At 40.8% G+C, this 17,606-nt stretch overlaps 2 non-coding genes across 2 annotated transcripts; one reads left to right on the forward strand and one right to left on the reverse strand.

The window, feature by feature from the left end:
- The first annotated feature begins 4,514 nt into the window (after positions 1–4,514).
- On the forward strand, positions 4,515–4,621 carry LOC131221843 (small nucleolar RNA R71). Its single transcript, XR_009159619.1, has one exon. It is a non-coding gene; the product is annotated as a small nucleolar RNA R71 (small nucleolar RNA).
- A 12,093-nt stretch (positions 4,622–16,714) lies between these two features.
- LOC131223249 (small nucleolar RNA R71) lies at positions 16,715–16,821 on the reverse strand. The gene has a single exon (XR_009160355.1). It is a non-coding gene; the product is annotated as a small nucleolar RNA R71 (small nucleolar RNA).
- Between the last annotated feature and the right edge of the window lie 785 nt (positions 16,822–17,606).

Here is a 17,606-nt window from a genome sequence, read left to right on the forward strand (position 1 = left end):
GTCTTTCTAGGGTCATGTATACCTTAAATGTGAGTATTGAAATTGAAACATCAGTCACTTTAGTAGATAGGATATTTTGAAGCACATGAAGCTTGACCTTGAATTCTTCAACTTGTCTCGAACTTGTGTCTTAAGACTTGAGCAATTGTACTTGAGCTTGTTCTTGTGACTTGAGCTTGAAGTAGTGTACTTAAGATTGAATTTGAGACTTGATCTTGAGCTTTGACATAAGCTTGAACTTTAAGCTTAAAGATTGAAGTAATGATGCACTTGAGCCTGAGTACCTTGACTTGATGATCTTCAACTTGTTGTAGTTGAACATGTGTACTTGTAGCACATATAATGTCGATGTAGATAGCACCATGCTCATCTTCGAATGAGGGTGAACTTTTCATCAATTTGAACTTGAAGGTGAACATTCCATCTATTCAAACAAGTCAACCATACCAAAGTGTTTTGGCACAACAAAATTTGACAACTCAGGGTGTTAAATTTACAACTTAACACTTACAAAGATGTCATATTTCTTCATTAAGTTTGCAAATGGCCTATTACAGAAATGTGAACCTCCATTACTAATGATGGCTCAAGGCGATCCGAACCAAGAAAGGATGTTTTCTTTTAAGAATGTAATGACTGTTTGATGGCCACTGTTTTGGCATGGGATCTCCTCGACCCATTTAGTGACATAGTCTACTACTAGTAAAATGTTCAAACTTCCAAAGGATTGGGGGAATGGTCCCATGAAATCGAAGCCTTAGCAATCAAATGCCTCTATGATTATAATGAGACTTAGAGGCATCATATTTCTATGGGAAAAAGCTCCCAATTTCTGACAATGCTCACAAGCTTTGCAAAACTCATGAGTGTCCTTGAACATAGTGGGCCAGTAAAACCTGCACTGCAGAATCTTGGCTATGGTATTTTTAGCAAAAAAGTGACCACCACAAGCCTGAGAATGATAAAAGGAGATGAAACTTTGGTGTTCATTATATGGCACACACCTCCTTAATATTTGGTTTAGGCAATATTTAAATAAATACTGATCATCTAAGAAAAATTTACATACCTCATTGAAGAATTTTTTCTTATCTTGCGCAGTCCAATGCGTTGGCGTGAAACCTTTAGCGAGATAATTAGCGATATCAGCAACCCAAGGTGAGTGGGAGACTTTAAACAATTGTTTGTCAGGGAACATGTCATTTATATGTGTCATCTAAAGGGAATCAGGGAGATCAAGGTAGGAAAGATGGTCAACTACTACGTTCTCTACTCCCTTTTTATCTTTTATTTCCAAATCAAATTCCTAGAGTAGAAGGATCCATCTTATCAAGTGGGGCTTAACATCATTCTTAGAAAGAAACACTCGAGTGCCACATGATCAGTGTAGATGTTGATCTTGGATCTAATCAAGTAGGACCTAAAATTGTCCAAAGTGAATACTATGGCTAAGAGTTCCTTCTCCGTGGTGGAATAATTCACTTGGGCATAATTTAAGGTTTTACTTGCATAGTGTATAACATAGGGCTTCTTTTCTTTTCTTTGTCCTAACACTGCCCCAAGAGCATAGTCAAATGCATCACACATAATTTCAAAAAGAATACATAATTTTAAAAAGAATGCTCCAATCAGGTGGCTACATGATAGGTGCGGTGGCTAACATGCCCTTTATCTTAGTGAAAGCTTCCTGACATTGCTTAGTCCACTCATATGATACATCCTTTTGAAGTAGATTGCATAAAGGATGAGAGAGGTGACTAAAGTCATTTATGAATCATCTATAAAATTTTACGTTTCCTAGGAAGGATTGCATGTCTCGTATGTTCTTGAGTGGAGGTAAGTTAAAGATAAGATCAATCTTAGCCATATCTACGTCAATTCCTTTGGACGAGATGATATGTCCAAGGGCAATAACCTTATGAACAATAAAGTGACACTTTTCCCAATTCAGTACCAAGTTCTTTTCCTCACATCACTTCGGCACATTTTTTAGATTTTCCAGACATTCACTGAATGATGGACCAAAGACTGAGAAATCATCCATGAAGACTTCTAAGTATTGCTCCATCATATCAGAAAAAATACTCAACATACATTGCTGAAAAGTGGCGAGAGAATTATATAACCCGAATGGTATCCTTTGATAAGCGAAGGTATCATAAGGGCATGTGAATGTTGTCTTTTCCTGATCTTCAAGGGCTACCTCAATCTCAAAATTTATTCGATGAAGGGTAAAGGAAAGAGGTCTTCCTTATAATGGTATTCAATTTCCTGTAGTCAATGCATATTCTTCAACTAGTAGTAACTCTGGTTGGCACGAGTTCATTATCGGCATTAGCTATAATGGTGATTCTAGACTTCTTGGGGATCACCTGAGTTGGACTCACCCATTGACTATCGGATATAGGGTAGATGATACTCACATCTAATAGCTTAAGAACCTTAGCTTTAACCACTTCATGTTTGGATTTAGTCTACATTATGGTTGTCAGGAAGTCTTCACATTATCCTCTAGATAAATGCGGTGAGTACAATTCAAAGGGTCAATTCCCTTGAGGTCCACAATCGACCATCCAAGGGCTCCTTTATGCTTAATGAGAGCAGAGATAAGCATACTCTCCTGTTCTTGCTCAAGGTGGGAAGAAATTACCACAGGGTATGTCTCATCTTGACCTAAATAGACATATTTCAAATTAGAGGGTAAAGGTTTTAGGTCAAGCATCAGTGCCTTGAGGTTAGATGGTAAAAGCACTACATCATTTTGGGGTAATTCTTCAAATTGTGGCCTCCACCAATTAACTTCAAGTACCGGTATAGTATTCAGTATCGTTCCCATCTCTCTAATCATATCATTATCTAAATCATGGGAGTGGACCATGCACGTTTCTAGAGGGTTAGAGGATAAGGTCAGAAGTGTTCTATCTTTCACGAAAGAATTAATCAAGTTAATATCATGGGCATCGTCATCATTCTCTGCTTATTTTCTCATATTGAAAAACATATCAAGCTTTAATTTCATATTCCCAAAAGAAAAATTCATGACTCCATTCCTACAATTAATGATTGATTGATGTGGCAAGAAATGAGTGACCAAGAATTATTGAAATTTGAGTGCTCATGTCCACGATGGGTTGAGTATCTAGGATGATAAAATCTATTGGGTAGTAGAATTTGTCAACCTAGACCAACACATCCTCAATTATCCCTATCAGTACATGAACTGAGCGATTGGCGAGTAGTAATGTGGTCCAGGTGAGTTTTAGTTCACCCATACCCAGTTATTCATAGACCTAGTAAGGAATCAGATTTACGCTCGCTCCTAAGTTAAGAAGTGTGTTCTTAATCTAGTAGTTCCTAATTACACAAGTGATGGTTGGACTACTGAAATCTTTGTATTTTAGTAGCACATCTTACTTTAGGATGGCACTCACTTTTTCTTTCAAAAAGATCTTCTTTTGAATTTTTGTCATCTTTTGGTTGTGCATATATCTTACAGAAATTTGCCACATGAAGGTATTTGTTTAACGGCATCAAGTACATGAATGTTGACTTTCACTTGTTTCAGCACCTCTAGAACGTCCTGAGAGTTAGAGAGAGATTTTTGTGCAATCAACCATTAGGGAAATGGAGCAATCGGCTTGCCTTAAGGTTTCGGTTCAAAATCTTGTGGAGTATCTATCGTTGTTGTCCTCTTCCGAGTCCTTAGGCTTTTCAGCCCTAACCAGAATGGTTTTATCAATTATTTTCCCACTCCTAAGAGTAGTGATAGATTTAGCTTGCTCCATCTGATTTGAAGAGCTTGGGTCACTAACTTCATATTGTTGTTTTGTATTGGGAAGAGGTTGAGCTGGAAAGCTTCATTTTTTTCAATCGCATTTTTTTGTCTCAAGCCCTTGTATGGCCTTTGTAAGGTCTTGAAAGGTTTGTAACATACCTTGATTCAAACGCTCTTGATTTTAAAGATGCTTTAGAACCGGATCCTCTTGAGGTTTCCCTTGATTTAGAATTTGATTAGGGAATCCTTAAGGAGAAGCAGTTTGTCCATTCCTCCAACTGAAGTTTGGATGATTTCTCCAACTAGGATTGTATGTATTGGAAGTGGATCCACTGAAAGGTCTTTGGTAATTGTTCATAACATTAGATCACTCATTCGGTTGTGTGAATGTTACAAGCATAAATATTGCAAACAATTTCCTTAGCCTTATCTTTCTTTAGTTCCATGTCCTCGAGTTTTCTTGTGAGATTAGCCACTTTAGCATTTATATCATCATCTTCTTTCAGAAGATATATTACGCCCCTCTCATTTGATTGATTAGGCCTAGAAGTGGTGCTAGATTTTGGAGAGATGTTCCATGATTGTGTGTTTTCAGTAAGCTTGTCAAAATAATCCTACACATCATCGACCTCTTTGTTCATAAATTTCCCATTGCACATTATCTCAACCATTTGGCGCATGGAAGAAGTTATCCCATCGTAAAAAAAAAAAAAAAACCCTTGTTATTCACTAAGTTTCAAAACCATGTTGTGGGCATGAATTGACAAGATCCTTGAACCGCTCCAAACATTAGAAGAATGTTTCATCTTCCTTTAGGGTGAAGTTCGTGATTGATTTTCTAAGGGTGTTCGTTTTACGATATGGGGAAATTTTCTTAATGAACTCTCTTGTCATGCCGTTCTATCTACTAATAGATCGTGGACATAGTAAGTGTAACCACGTCTTAACTTTCTCTTTCAAAGAAAAGGGAAAGAGTTTCAGCCTGACCGTGTCTTCAAACACGTTTGGAAAATATAAAGTGGTTATAATCTCATCAAACTCTTTCATGTATAAATATGGATTTTCATATTCAAGTCCATGGAATTTTGGAAGGAGTTGGATCACCCTAGGCTTCATATCCATATGCTCTATATTTTCTAGAAAAATCATATAGGAAGGTGTGCTCACCCCCGCCGATCGTAAATAATCTCGTAAAGTACATGGCGGGGGTGCTTGATGCACCTTGCTTTCATCCTAGATTTCCTCAACCTTAGGTTGAGGTGGATTTAGAGGATGATTGGCCAGTTGATTGGCAGCCACAACTTCAGTTAACTCTGAGGATCTTTGGTGGTGTCTAATCCTGTGATGGATAGATAACCCCTCAACTAATCCTCCTTCACTCAAGAGCCGTCAAGTGTTATCATGGACCCAATTGGGCATGAAACACCCTCAACCCTCAAGTTCAGAATCTAACCTAAACCTAAAATAGAAGGAACCTAAAGCAATAAGAAATCTAAAAATAAAAAGAGAGAATCAGAAAGAAGTTACCAGATTAGAAGTTTCTATATTAAGATCCTGCAAAATAGAAAAGCAAGTTAGTTTCTAAAAATAATTCAGAAAAACCCTAACCTAAAAATATAAAATAAATAAACACTAATCTTAACCTAATTCCAAAACTAGTTTAACTCAGAAAAATGCAATCATTAGTCCCCGGCAATGGTGCCAAAAACTTGTTCACAACCCCAAGTGTAGGGTCGCGATGTAGTAATAATCTTAGTGAGACTAAGGTCAAATCTACAGGAACTGAACTTATGTGTCTTCTGAATTTAACCAGAACTAGAACTATATGAAGAACTAAAGCAGAAATCTGAATTTAGAGGAGTAATTGTGAATAAGGTTAAACAATTAATATAAAGTGGGAACTAGGGTGCGAAGGTTCCACTTGTAGTAACTGAGATGCTACCTTTCTTAATTTAAGAGATCTAACTAGAATTAGAGTCCTATCCTATCTACTTGGAAGAAGAGACAGTCAAATCTCTGAACCTCTCACTGATCTAACCTCAATAAAGGAGAATTGTTGAATTGGAAGGGATTCCATCACCCAACTATGCCCATGGGATGATGGTAAACAATAGGATTTACCACATCCACAATCTCAAATAGAAAAGAAGATATTTAAAGCTATTGCAGATCTATTGTAATTTGAGTCATAACAAACCATTAAAAACTGAAAATATTCCTTAAAATCAACTAAAATTCAATGAAGTATGAACATAAATATGAATCAAAGCAAAGTAAACATCCCAATCACGTTACAAGCTTCAACTCTTAGCCCTAGCTAAGAGGTTTAGCCAACCATAAGCATGATTGAACTAAAGTCTCTTAAACAAAGCATAAAAATCAACTAAGGAAGAAGAAGAAAGCTCTTGGATGGTTGCTCCACTCCTTGAACCCTAAAAGATGCCTAGGAACGTCCTAGGGACTCCTATTTATAGTTGTGAATCCTCCTCTTATGCATTGACTTAGAATTTCTGCAAACCGCCTCAAGTTACGCAATCCGCGTCAAGAATTCTACGTGATTTTGGTGACACCGAAGTTGGTTTGGTGGCACCGAAATCATATCTGCATCTGAAATTGTATGTGCAGAGTACTTAGGTGGCAAAATGTGCCACCGAATTAGCTACCGAAATTGGTTTTGGTAGCACTGAATTAAGCTTAGGTGACACTGAATTAAGCTATTTTCTTGCTGGATTGTTTTGTGCACTTTCGATGGCACCAGAATTGTCTTAAGTGGCACCGAAATGTGCTGTTTAACTTGTGCTTTTGCCAATCTTTTCTCCATCCTTTTCACTTGGTTTCCTTGGATCGTTGGCATGAAAATTCTCCATTCTTGGTCTCCTAAGATCCCACCATTGCCTTAGTGATTCTTGAGCATTAAATCCATGCTTTTAGCATTCTTTTCAATCCAAGCTCTCAGATTCACCTTGCAACACAAACATGCATAAAACATAATATTAAGCATTATCATGTTCATAAAACCAAGATATAAATGGGGGATAATATGCAATGTTTGACCCTTAATAGGAAGTGTTGATAAGACACTACTTACACAAATGGCTGGGAATATCTTGTTCATTTCTTAGATGTACGTGGATGATATCATTTTTGGATCCACTTGTGAAGATGTAGCTCATGAATTCGCTGTATTGATAAAATTTGAATTTGAGATGAGCATGGTTGGTGAGCTTAACTTCTTTCTGGGATTACAAGTGAAACAAATGGCTAATGGAATATTCATATGTCAGTTCAAGTATGCAAAAGATCTAATAAAGAGATTTGGACTTGACTCAAGTTGCACTCTCAATACTCCCATGAGCACCACTCTTAAACTTTCTAAAGATATCAATGGGAAGAGTGTAGATCAACACTTGTATCACAGTATGATCAGCAACTTACTTTACCTAACATCGAGTCGGCCAAATATCTCATTTAGCATCGGTGCTTGCACTAAGATTTTAAGTTGATCCTAAAGAATCACATCTATCCGCATTGAAACGAATTATATGGTTTGTGACTGGGACTACTGACTATGGTTTATGGTGCACCTTTGACACATCTACCATTATTGCTAGGTATTCAGATGTTGATTGGGCTGGGAACATTGATAGTCGTAAGTTAACAAGCGGAGGTTGTTTTTATATCGGTATTTGTCTTATATCATGGCACAATAAAAAGAAAAATTTAATTCAGTCCAACATTCTCGTACAAAGCACATAGACATTCGACATCACTTCATTTGTGAACTTGTCAAAGAGAACATCATTATACTAGAACATGTGCTTACTGAGCAACAACTCGCCGATATATTAATAAAACCATTAGGGAAGTCTCCAAAAATATTCTTCTTGTCTCCACTTTTATTGCTTGTATATTGTTTGATTCTGAAGCATCCCAATCGTTTGTGGCCGAGGAGTTCTGCCGATCGACTAGTCTTCCATTAAAGTCTACTCATGAGGCCCTATTAGTTTTGACTCCCTTAGGGAAGTCTAACATTTCGGGCCGTATCTATTTGTCTTATCTCGTGCTAGTCGAAGAGATGTTCCTGCTTGTAGATTCGTTCATGTTGCCATGGTCGAGTATGATGTCATCCTTGGTATGGATTGGCTTGCCGAGTACCATGTTGTGTTAGACTATTCTACCCGGACAGTCACATTCTGCATACCCGGCTTGCCTATGTTTTAGTTCGTTGCAGAGCCCAAAGGAGAGCCGCTATCTAGCTTATTGGCCTGTGTTGTTGGGGAGTCAATGGCTGGGGGTTTTAAACAGTTGCCGATAATTTGTGAGTTCCCATATGTGTTTTAGGAGATTCTGGGTTTATTGCCTTGCTGATAGATAGAGTTTCAGATAGATTTGGTGCTCAGTACCATGCCTATCTCGAAGGCCCCCTATCAGATGGTACCGATGGAGTTACGGGAACTGCAGGAGCAGTTGGATGAGTTGCAAGAGTTTGGTTTTATTCGTCCTAGCAATTTAATGTGGGGAGCCCTGGTATTTTTTGTGAAGAAGAAGGATGGCTTGTTAAGGCTCTATGTGGATTACCGCGAGCTCAACAAAGTCACAATCAAGAATAGATACCCGCTCCAGAGGATTAATAATTTATTCGACCAGCCGCAGGGTGTACAGTTCTTTTCCAAGGTTGACCTGCGTTCTAGCTATCATCAGATTTAGGTCTGAGAGGAGGACATTTCGAAGACAGCTTTCCAGACACACTATGTCCACTTCGAGTTTCTAGTCATGTCTTTTGGGCTAACCAATGTGCCTGCCATCTTTATGGAGCTGATGAATGAGGTGTTCAGGCCGTTCCTTGATCAATTTGTGGTGGTCTTCATCAATGATATATTGATATATTCGAAGACCTGTGAGGACGACGTTCAGCATCTGCAGATTGTTTTGGAGACCCTCCGTGCCCACCAGTTATATGCAAAGCTGGAGAAGTGTGAGTTCTGGCAAGAGGAGGTGAGATTCCTCGGTCACATGGTGATGAGGGAGGGTGTTGCTGTGGACCCCTCGAAGGTTGATGCAGTGTGTCGGTGGGGCCAACCCACGAATGCGTCCGAGATCCATAGTTTCCTTGGTCTAGCGGGATATTATCGACAATTCATCAAGGGTTTCTCCCGCATTGCAGCACCGTTGACCAGGATGACTTTGAAGGACACTGAGTTTGTGTGAAGTGACGCTTACTAGAATGCTTTCATGGAGCTGAAGGACTATCTCTCGTTCGCTCATGTCCTCACTCTTCCTGATGGGAGTGATGGTTTTGTTGTTTTCACCGATGCCTCCAGAGTTGATTTGGGTACTGTTCTGATGCAGCAAGGGAGGCCAGTGGCATATGCCTCGTGCCAGCTCAAGGTCCATGAGTTGAACTACCCCACGCATGATCTGGAGTTAGCAGTTGTTGTCTTCGCACTGAAGGTGTGGAGGCAATATCTTTATGGGGTTAAGTTCGAGCTCTTTTTGGACCATAAGAGCCTGAAGTATTTATTTTTACAATCAGAGCTGAATATGTGACAGATACGATGGATGTAGCTCCTAAAAGATTATGATTTCGACCTTCAGTACCACCCGGGCAAGGCAAACGTGGTGGCGGACGCGTTCAGCTGTCAGCCACAAGGCCTGGTGGCAGAGATGATAGTTCATGAATGGAAGATGCTCGACAATGTATCGGAGTTCGACTTTGAGTTTGACCCGCAGTCCTCTATTGTTCAGCTTTTAAGCCTGTCGAGTCAACCCTCTCTTGTCACAAGGGTGATCGAGGCTCAGCAAATAGACGAGTCGTTATAAGGATACCGAGCAAATGGAACATCCATGGAGCACTCAAATTGGCAGATTGGTTTTGATGGTGGACTTCACTACAGAGGCTGATTGTGTGTTCTGGACATGCCAGAGTTGTGTAGAGATCTGATGACCGACGCACACCGATCGAGACTTACGATTCACCCAGGCTCCATGAAGATGTACAGAGATATGAGGAGGCAATATTTCTGGTCGAGGATGAAGCGCCAGATTACTAGTTTTGTGGCTGAGTGTGACACTTGCAAACATGTCAAGGCCGACCACTAGAGGCCCCTAGTCCTTTACAGCTGTTGAACATTCCATTGTGGAAGTGGGAGCACGTGTCGACTGATTTCATCATGGGCTTACCGAAGACTCAGTGCGGTAATGACACCATCTGGGTTGTCATTGATCATCTAACGAAGTCAGCACATTTTATTCTGATGCGTGTGACTTGGACATTGGATCGGCTTGCGAAGGTATTCATTGAGGAGATAGTGAGACTGCACGACATTCTATTTTCGATCATCTCTGACTGAGACCCCAGATTCACGTCTCAGTTTTGGAGGAGCTTTCAGTAAGTGATGGGGTCTACTTTGCAGTTCAACATTACTTATCATCCGTAGACGGATAGGCAGACCGAAAGGGTCAACCAGATCCTAGAGGATATGCTCAAAGCTTGCGTGATTGACTTCGCGGGTAACTTGGATGAGCATTTGCACCTGACTAAATTGGCGTATAACAACAGTTATTAGGCAGCCAATGACATGACTCCTTTTGAGGCACTATATGACAGATCATGCAGATCTCCTAGTTGTTGGACTGAGGTTGGAGAGTGTCGTCTCCTAGGTCTCGAGCTTGTGTAGCAACATCAGAGATTTTTGATATTATCAGTCAGAGGATGCACACAACTCAAAGTTGATAGAAGAGTTTTGCTGATCGTCGGCGTCGACCCCTCAAGTTTGCAGTTAGGGACATGGTGTATCTCATGGTCTCGCCCATGAAGGGCATGGTGTGGTATGGAACGAAGGGCAAACTTGCCTCGAAATTCATTGGACCTTTCGAGATCATCGGGGGCATAGGCGTCGTGGCCTATAGGCTGACCTTACCTTTTGAGTTTTCCGGTATCCACAACGTGTTCCATGTATTAATGTTGCGGAAGTGTGGGTCATAAATTATTCCGGTGATTGATTGGCACCCCCTTGAGGTCTATGAGGATGCTTCTTATATTGAGCAGCCGATTCAAATCCTTGATCGAAAGGAATAGGTTCTCTGGACTAAGGTCATTCCCCTGGCGAAGGTTCAGTGGGGTCATCATTCAGAGGCAGAGGCATCTTGGGAGCACGAAGCAGAGATTCAGGAGTGCTATCCCCATCTATTTGTTAATTGATTACTTGTGTTGCATTATGTATTACCTTCTCTTATATTGTTAATTGATATTTATATGATGATATGTTTTTTCAATGCATTTTGTCTTGATTATGGCAAATTTCAACGATGAAATTTCTTTGTAGGAGGGGAGAGATGTAAGACCCTAGCCTAAGTATCTATTTTGTTCTGTTAGGTCCTGTGGTCCTACCGGTCAAATCCCGGTGACCCGTGACTTGTAGATTTCGTTTGCAGTCATCCTTAAATCTAGTCGTGCTAACCTGAAGCTGATCGACCCGAAACCTATACCACTGCGACTGCATCGATGTCGTGGTTCCAACACCGCATCTCATGCGTCGATCTGATGTGTACATCATAAGATGTAGCCCACACCATTTTTGGGCCATTGTCATGCATGTGGGACACACCCATACCCTTGCACATTTTCCCATGTGGGCCTTACCCCAAGTGCACCTTTTTATATGCAAGCTACCTTCCATAATGACCTAGCTTAACTATGATTTTATTTTTCTTTTCTAGAAAATAATCAGGAGATGTTCTCTCTATCCCATGCATTTCTCTTCCCAAGCTAGTTGTTTCTTCCAAACTCATTATTGCTCTTCTACAACCCTCCTCTCTCCTCTCTTCTCTCTAATTTCCCTCTCCTTCCTTCCCTTCCTAGGTGGGACGTCCACCATTTCTCCCTTATTCCAGCAACTTCTCCCCCTTCTCTCTCCCAATCCCACCATCTAAACCCCATCTCCACCACTAGAACCCTTCCATTAGAGCTTTGAAACTTGTGGCTTGAAGTTGGAGGAAGATCTTGAAGGTGGGTGATGCATGGAAGCTCTTTCTTTCCGTATTCTTCTTCCATGTTCTTCTCTTCATATTTGGGAGTATGTAGGACTCACCAATTTATGGTGGAGGTCCTACATAGCTCCATGATGTGAGGCCAAAGACCCACATGACGAATGCACGTTTCCATGGTGGACCATTCCCCATGGACCCACCATGATGGATTTCTTTGATTTAATGGTTGTTTGGTCATCTAGACCATGGAATGCATGGTGGGGATAGCATCCCTACCTCAGCAAATTCCTTGGATTGTAAGATCTTAAGCATGCATGTAAGATGTAACCAAAAACATCCTAGACCATCCAGATTTTTAGGGACGTCTAGGCCCACCTGTTGGATGTCCAGGCCCACCCTGTCTTGCATGGGTTGGATGGCCCTAAAGGCTTGATTTTCTTGGAGATTTTTGAGAGGGAGTGTGTTTAAAATTTTTGTGGTCCATCTAGGTGGACCCCACCTATATTATCATAGCTTTAATCCCTTTAAATATTTTTTCTATGGACTAGAAATGGCAGCATATGTTGCTATCCAAAATTCAGGCCCATTTGATGCATGGTTTTAGGTATTGTTTTAGGCCTGTTTGCAAGGCTTTTCTCCCTGATTTCTTTTGGGATTCTTTGAGGTGTGGACTGCACCTTAATATAGGATGGAGCCCATACCCTCTACCCCTATATTGAAACCCATGGAGTGGGCCCAAGAGGGTTGGACGGTCCAGAATTTTCTAGATTGTCCAACAGTCCTGCATGTTGGAAATGGGCTTGTATTGGCCAAGTTTTTGTGAAGGTGGGCCACCCTAGTGGACCCCACTTGATGTCCACATATGGGTACATGAAATCCACCCATTTCCACTTTGATTTGGCAGGCCTGAACCCACCCCATTAGGTGTCAAAGTTGGGGACAACAACATTTTTATAGCAGCAGATTTTTTTGATATGCCTTGTTGTCCATTTTTTGTATAAATTATTTGGGCTTGTGTATGACTTCCAAATTCATCTCCATTATGGCCCACTTTGGTGGGACCCCTTTTATGTGATCAAGGGCATCCGGGGCCACCACATTTCTTTGGGAACATGGCTGGATAGCAGCCATGCTGGACATCCCAGGAGTGGTTGACGTCCAGCATGGACTGGCCGTCCCACCTCATATGAGCCCAGTATGATGTAGTGTTTCATCCTTCCATTCATCCATTTTTTATGGCTCACTTGAATGTGGCCCACACCTATTCGGACATCCATGGTGGGGCCCACCTTGAGCTTTGTTATGGCCTGGACGGTCCAAGCCTTAGACCATCCACCCATGTATTGGGACGCCCATTGTTTGGGCTATTGCTGGACTTACAGTCCAGCAGTAGGCCCACTTGATTTGTGTGTTGTATAACTACTCTCCATTTGGTGGGGCCCCCAGTGTATATGACTGGCCACCATGGAATAAACATTCACTTAATTTTACCAATTTCTGGACTTCAGCAAGCCCAGGAAGTTGGGTGGGCTGAAAGTTCAGCAAGAGGCCTTAAAGTATATTGTATGTGGCTAGAATTTTAAAGGATGTGGGGCCCACCATATTGAGAGACTTGTGTGTATGTTCCATGCCTTTATTCTTAAAAATTTTAGGCTTAATTAATGCCTTGTGAGGCCCACCTTTAGCCAATTATTGTGGGCCATCTTCGACCAGATTTTTTTTAGATAGTCCAATAGGCCCAGATGGGCTGGATATCCTTTCCTTGAGCCCAAAATTTGTGTAAGGGCTGACCTCATTGTATTATGGGCCCAATGGGCTGCCTATAAGCCCAATCATGTGTGTGAATGATCCTTGAATGCCCTTATGAAGTACTTAGTTATGGGCTAACTTGCAAGGCCCATATTAACACATGTTGGGGAGGGCCTTACTAAGTCTTTAGGCTAATATTGTAAGGCCCAAACTGATAATTTAAGCCTTGTCCACATGTATTTTCAGACTTGTGGGCTGCCCATTAGATCCATTTAATGCACGGATCCGGTGGCTTTTGAGGGTTGGACCATATTTGCCCCCAATTAGCCCATAATGATGTGTACTTGGGCCATGATATGCCCTTATTGGGTCCATGATAATATATGTGGTCTTTGGGCCTTTCTCTTGGGGCCCATTATGTGTTGTGATATGTATTTATTGTTGCCCTTTTCATTTACATGGTGATATTCAGGCCTTAGGCCTTGCTTCTACATAGTTTATTGTTGAGCCACCTTTTTAAGGGACAATACTGGTTAAATTTCCCCATTGTGGGCCCCTCTAGGCCCATTTGTTAGGTACATTTTCATCTATGGGTGGTTAAATGTCCACCATAGACCTTTGCTAGGCACATTCTCATCATTTAGGCCCATGACATCGTCTACCTAGTCTTGTGGACTACCCCAGGCTATTGGCCCCCCACTAATGGTTGTGTTCCTTCCTATCCATAAGAAATTTGTCTAAGTATCTAGACCCGGGGTGAGTACATCATTTCTTGGCACACTTAGTCATTTTCATGACTCATGTTCTTCATTTGTGTGCTTAATAGATGGTTGATTAGTTATGGTATTACGCCATTGGGTAGGCTGTCATGGGACTCCCAGGGTGATGGAGTTGTCCCACTTGGGTGCATTGGATGGGTAGGATTGGACGCATGGTTGATTGATGTGATTCATGCATTTGGTATTGCATAGCACATTGATATTCACCCTTGCTTCATCAGGGCTGTAGCCTCCATAGGTATATCATGGATGGCCAGATTTGGACATTGAAAATGTTTGTTCGAGCACTTAGGGCACATAGGATGTCCTTGGGTGAAAGTCCCAAAAGCTTCATGGTACCAGGAGATGCTCCAACGCCGGGATCGAGTGAAAAACATGAGTGACGGTGCCTTTACCATTAGGCCGCGTCTCCCACTGTATCGTGGTCGGTTGGGAGGGAGGGTAGCCTTACCCGCCTAAGTGAGGGGGCAATAGCTAGGCCGAGTTTAACCAGCTCATAAATGGGTCTACTACCATCGATCCTTGTTGGTGATTAGCTGTCCACAGGCAGGTAATGAGGTCTCTTACACTTGCTGGGTTGTGTGGCTAGGAGAGCGGCAGTCGGCAAGTAGTGTATTTGACCTCAGTGATTTCCCAGAAGGAAACTGTATTGATTTTTGGACTTGATGTGAAGATGAGCATGACCGCATTGCATATTGCATATGACACTTCGTTGTATAGCCCTGCATTGTATAACCTTTGATTGGCCGATGGTATTCCTACCTTGCATTGCTTAGCCTTGTGACGGTAGTGGTATTCATGGTCTTACTGCATACTCTGATATCACATTCATGACACCTGTCCTGCACACACTTACATTGCCCTCTATAAGCTTATGCACGATTGATGCGTATAAGTGACTCGAGACCAGTGAGCAGATCAGGAGCTGGAGTGTGTCGCTGATCCTTTGGAGTTTTCTTCTTATTGATATTGTATTCCCCTTTTGAAAACCTTGCATTGTAAAAGTTTAAATTCTTAGTGGATGTTGTAATGATGTTCCTGTGGTTATTTATCAATGGTCATGATGTTATGATCTTAGGCATGCTCATTTTGAATCAGGCTTGCATTATTGAAATCTTCCTTGAAGGATCCCAGGATCGGAACCTGGTGAATGGGCACCAGGAGCCGAGAATGGGGTCCTATGGAGGCTGTCACCGCCGGAATCGTCGATTGGGAATTTTGCTAACCCGGTTTCTGAGTCCAGGGCGCGACAAGTTGTGTCCCTTGAATCAAGCAAGGTAGCTTCCTAATTATTACAAGTGGATCCTTGGCACCCTAGTTCCCACCTTTAAATTAATAGTTTAACCTTATTCATAATTACTCCTTAAAATTTAAAATTTTTCTTTAGAATCTTCTTCTAATTCTGGTTCTAGTTAAATTCAGAATACGTACAAGTTCAGTCCCTGTGGATTCGACCTCGGTCTCACCGAGTTATTACTATATCGCAACCCTACACTTGGGGTTGTGAACAAGTTTTTGGTGTCATTGCTGGGAATTAACAGTTGCATTTTTCTGAAATTAATTTTTTTTAGAATGAGGTGAAGATTAGGGTTAATTTAGGTTAGGATTTTTCTTATTTTCTGAAAATTTCTAATTTAGGGTTTTTAGGATTTTTCAGATTTCAGATTTAGTTTTTAGGATTCATCTTTGATTGTTTTCTTTCCTTCTTCTTTCTTCTTCTAACATTGCTAATATAGTTTCATTTTTGTAGGATAATCAATTCTAGTTCTTCTCTTTTGGTAATTTCTTCTCTCCACTTGATTTCCATACTTGTTGTAGGTATTAGAAAATAGAATTAAAATTTCGTGTGGTTTATGCCCATGCGCGTAAGGAACCATACTCTGAGACCTTTGAGAGAAGGAGGTTTGGTTGAAAAATCCATTGATAAGTTAAAAAATCCTCAAATATTTTTAAAATATCATCTGAGAGAATGGCTCAAGAACATCGGGTTGATGAGGATCCTGTGCATCACACACTACCTATTAAGACAGTGTGTGATGAGAATGAAGTGCATCAGGTTCCACCGGTTTGAACTTTACGAGATTATTTACAACTGGTGAGAACAAGTTCACCTTCCTGCATAATTCTCCCGATCAATACTGGAAACGTGAACCTCAAACCTGAGATAATTCAATTGGTTCCTAAGTTCCATGGACTTGATTCAGAAAATCCATATATGCATATTAAAGAATTTGAAGAGATTGTTATAACCATACATTTAAATGATGTTCCTTCTAACACAATTAACCTAAAATTATTTCCATTCTCTCTAAAAGAAAACGCCAAATCATGCTTCCATTCATTAAGGCCTAGATCCATTGGCACATGGGCAAAAATGAGTCAGGAATTCCTTAAAAAGTTTTTCCCAACTCATAAAACTAACGCTCTTAAATGGGAAATAATGAACTTCTCCCAAAAAAATAATGAGACATTCTTTGAATGTTGTGAACAGTTCAAGGACTTACTTCTCACTTGCCCACATCATGGTTACAAAAGTTGATGAACAATTGATCTTTTTTATGATGGACTTAGTCCAAACATGCACCAATTCGTACAGATGATGTGTACTGGCGAGTTCCTAGATAAGAAACCAGAAGATGCATGAGATTACTTTGACATGCTAGCTAAAAGCGTTCAATTATGGGACACATCAAACCAAGATAGCCATATCAAGGAAGTGCTAAAAGAGATAGGAGTACATGTACTCAAGGAGGAGGATGATATAAATGTACAGTTGGCAACTCTCACACGAAAAATTGAGGACCTAAAATCTAGGAAGGAATCAACTCAGCCCAAACCAGTCATCGAAACCGTATGTGGAATTTCTGAGAGCGATAACCACCCAATGAAAGATTGTCTTACAATCCCAACTTTTCAAGAGGTGTTTCATGCTCAACCAGAAACTACAAACACGTATCAACGGCTACTTAGTGCACCAAATTCTGATACGCACACTCTTGATGAGCGGAATCTTAATTGGAGAAATGAACCAACTGCAAATGTAACTAATTATCCACAAGGGCCATCTAGTGCACTTCCACCAAGGAGAACCCTTGAAGATACATTAGATGCATTTGGGCAGGAGCAGCTGTAGGCTATAAATGAGCTTAGAACTTTGGTTATAAGACTTGAGACACAACTAAATGTTAGGGAGACAGATCTTTCTAGCCCAACTGCAACCTAACCGAAAAGGAATGTGAGATATGTGATCTCAACTCTTCAACTCAGCATCTGGAACATGTTAAAACCATAACCACCCTAAAAAGTGGAAACGA

The sequence above is a fragment of the Magnolia sinica genome, chromosome 1 (genome assembly GCF_029962835.1).
Source record: "Magnolia sinica isolate HGM2019 chromosome 1, MsV1, whole genome shotgun sequence".
Taxonomy (NCBI): Eukaryota; Viridiplantae; Streptophyta; class Magnoliopsida; order Magnoliales; family Magnoliaceae; genus Magnolia; species Magnolia sinica.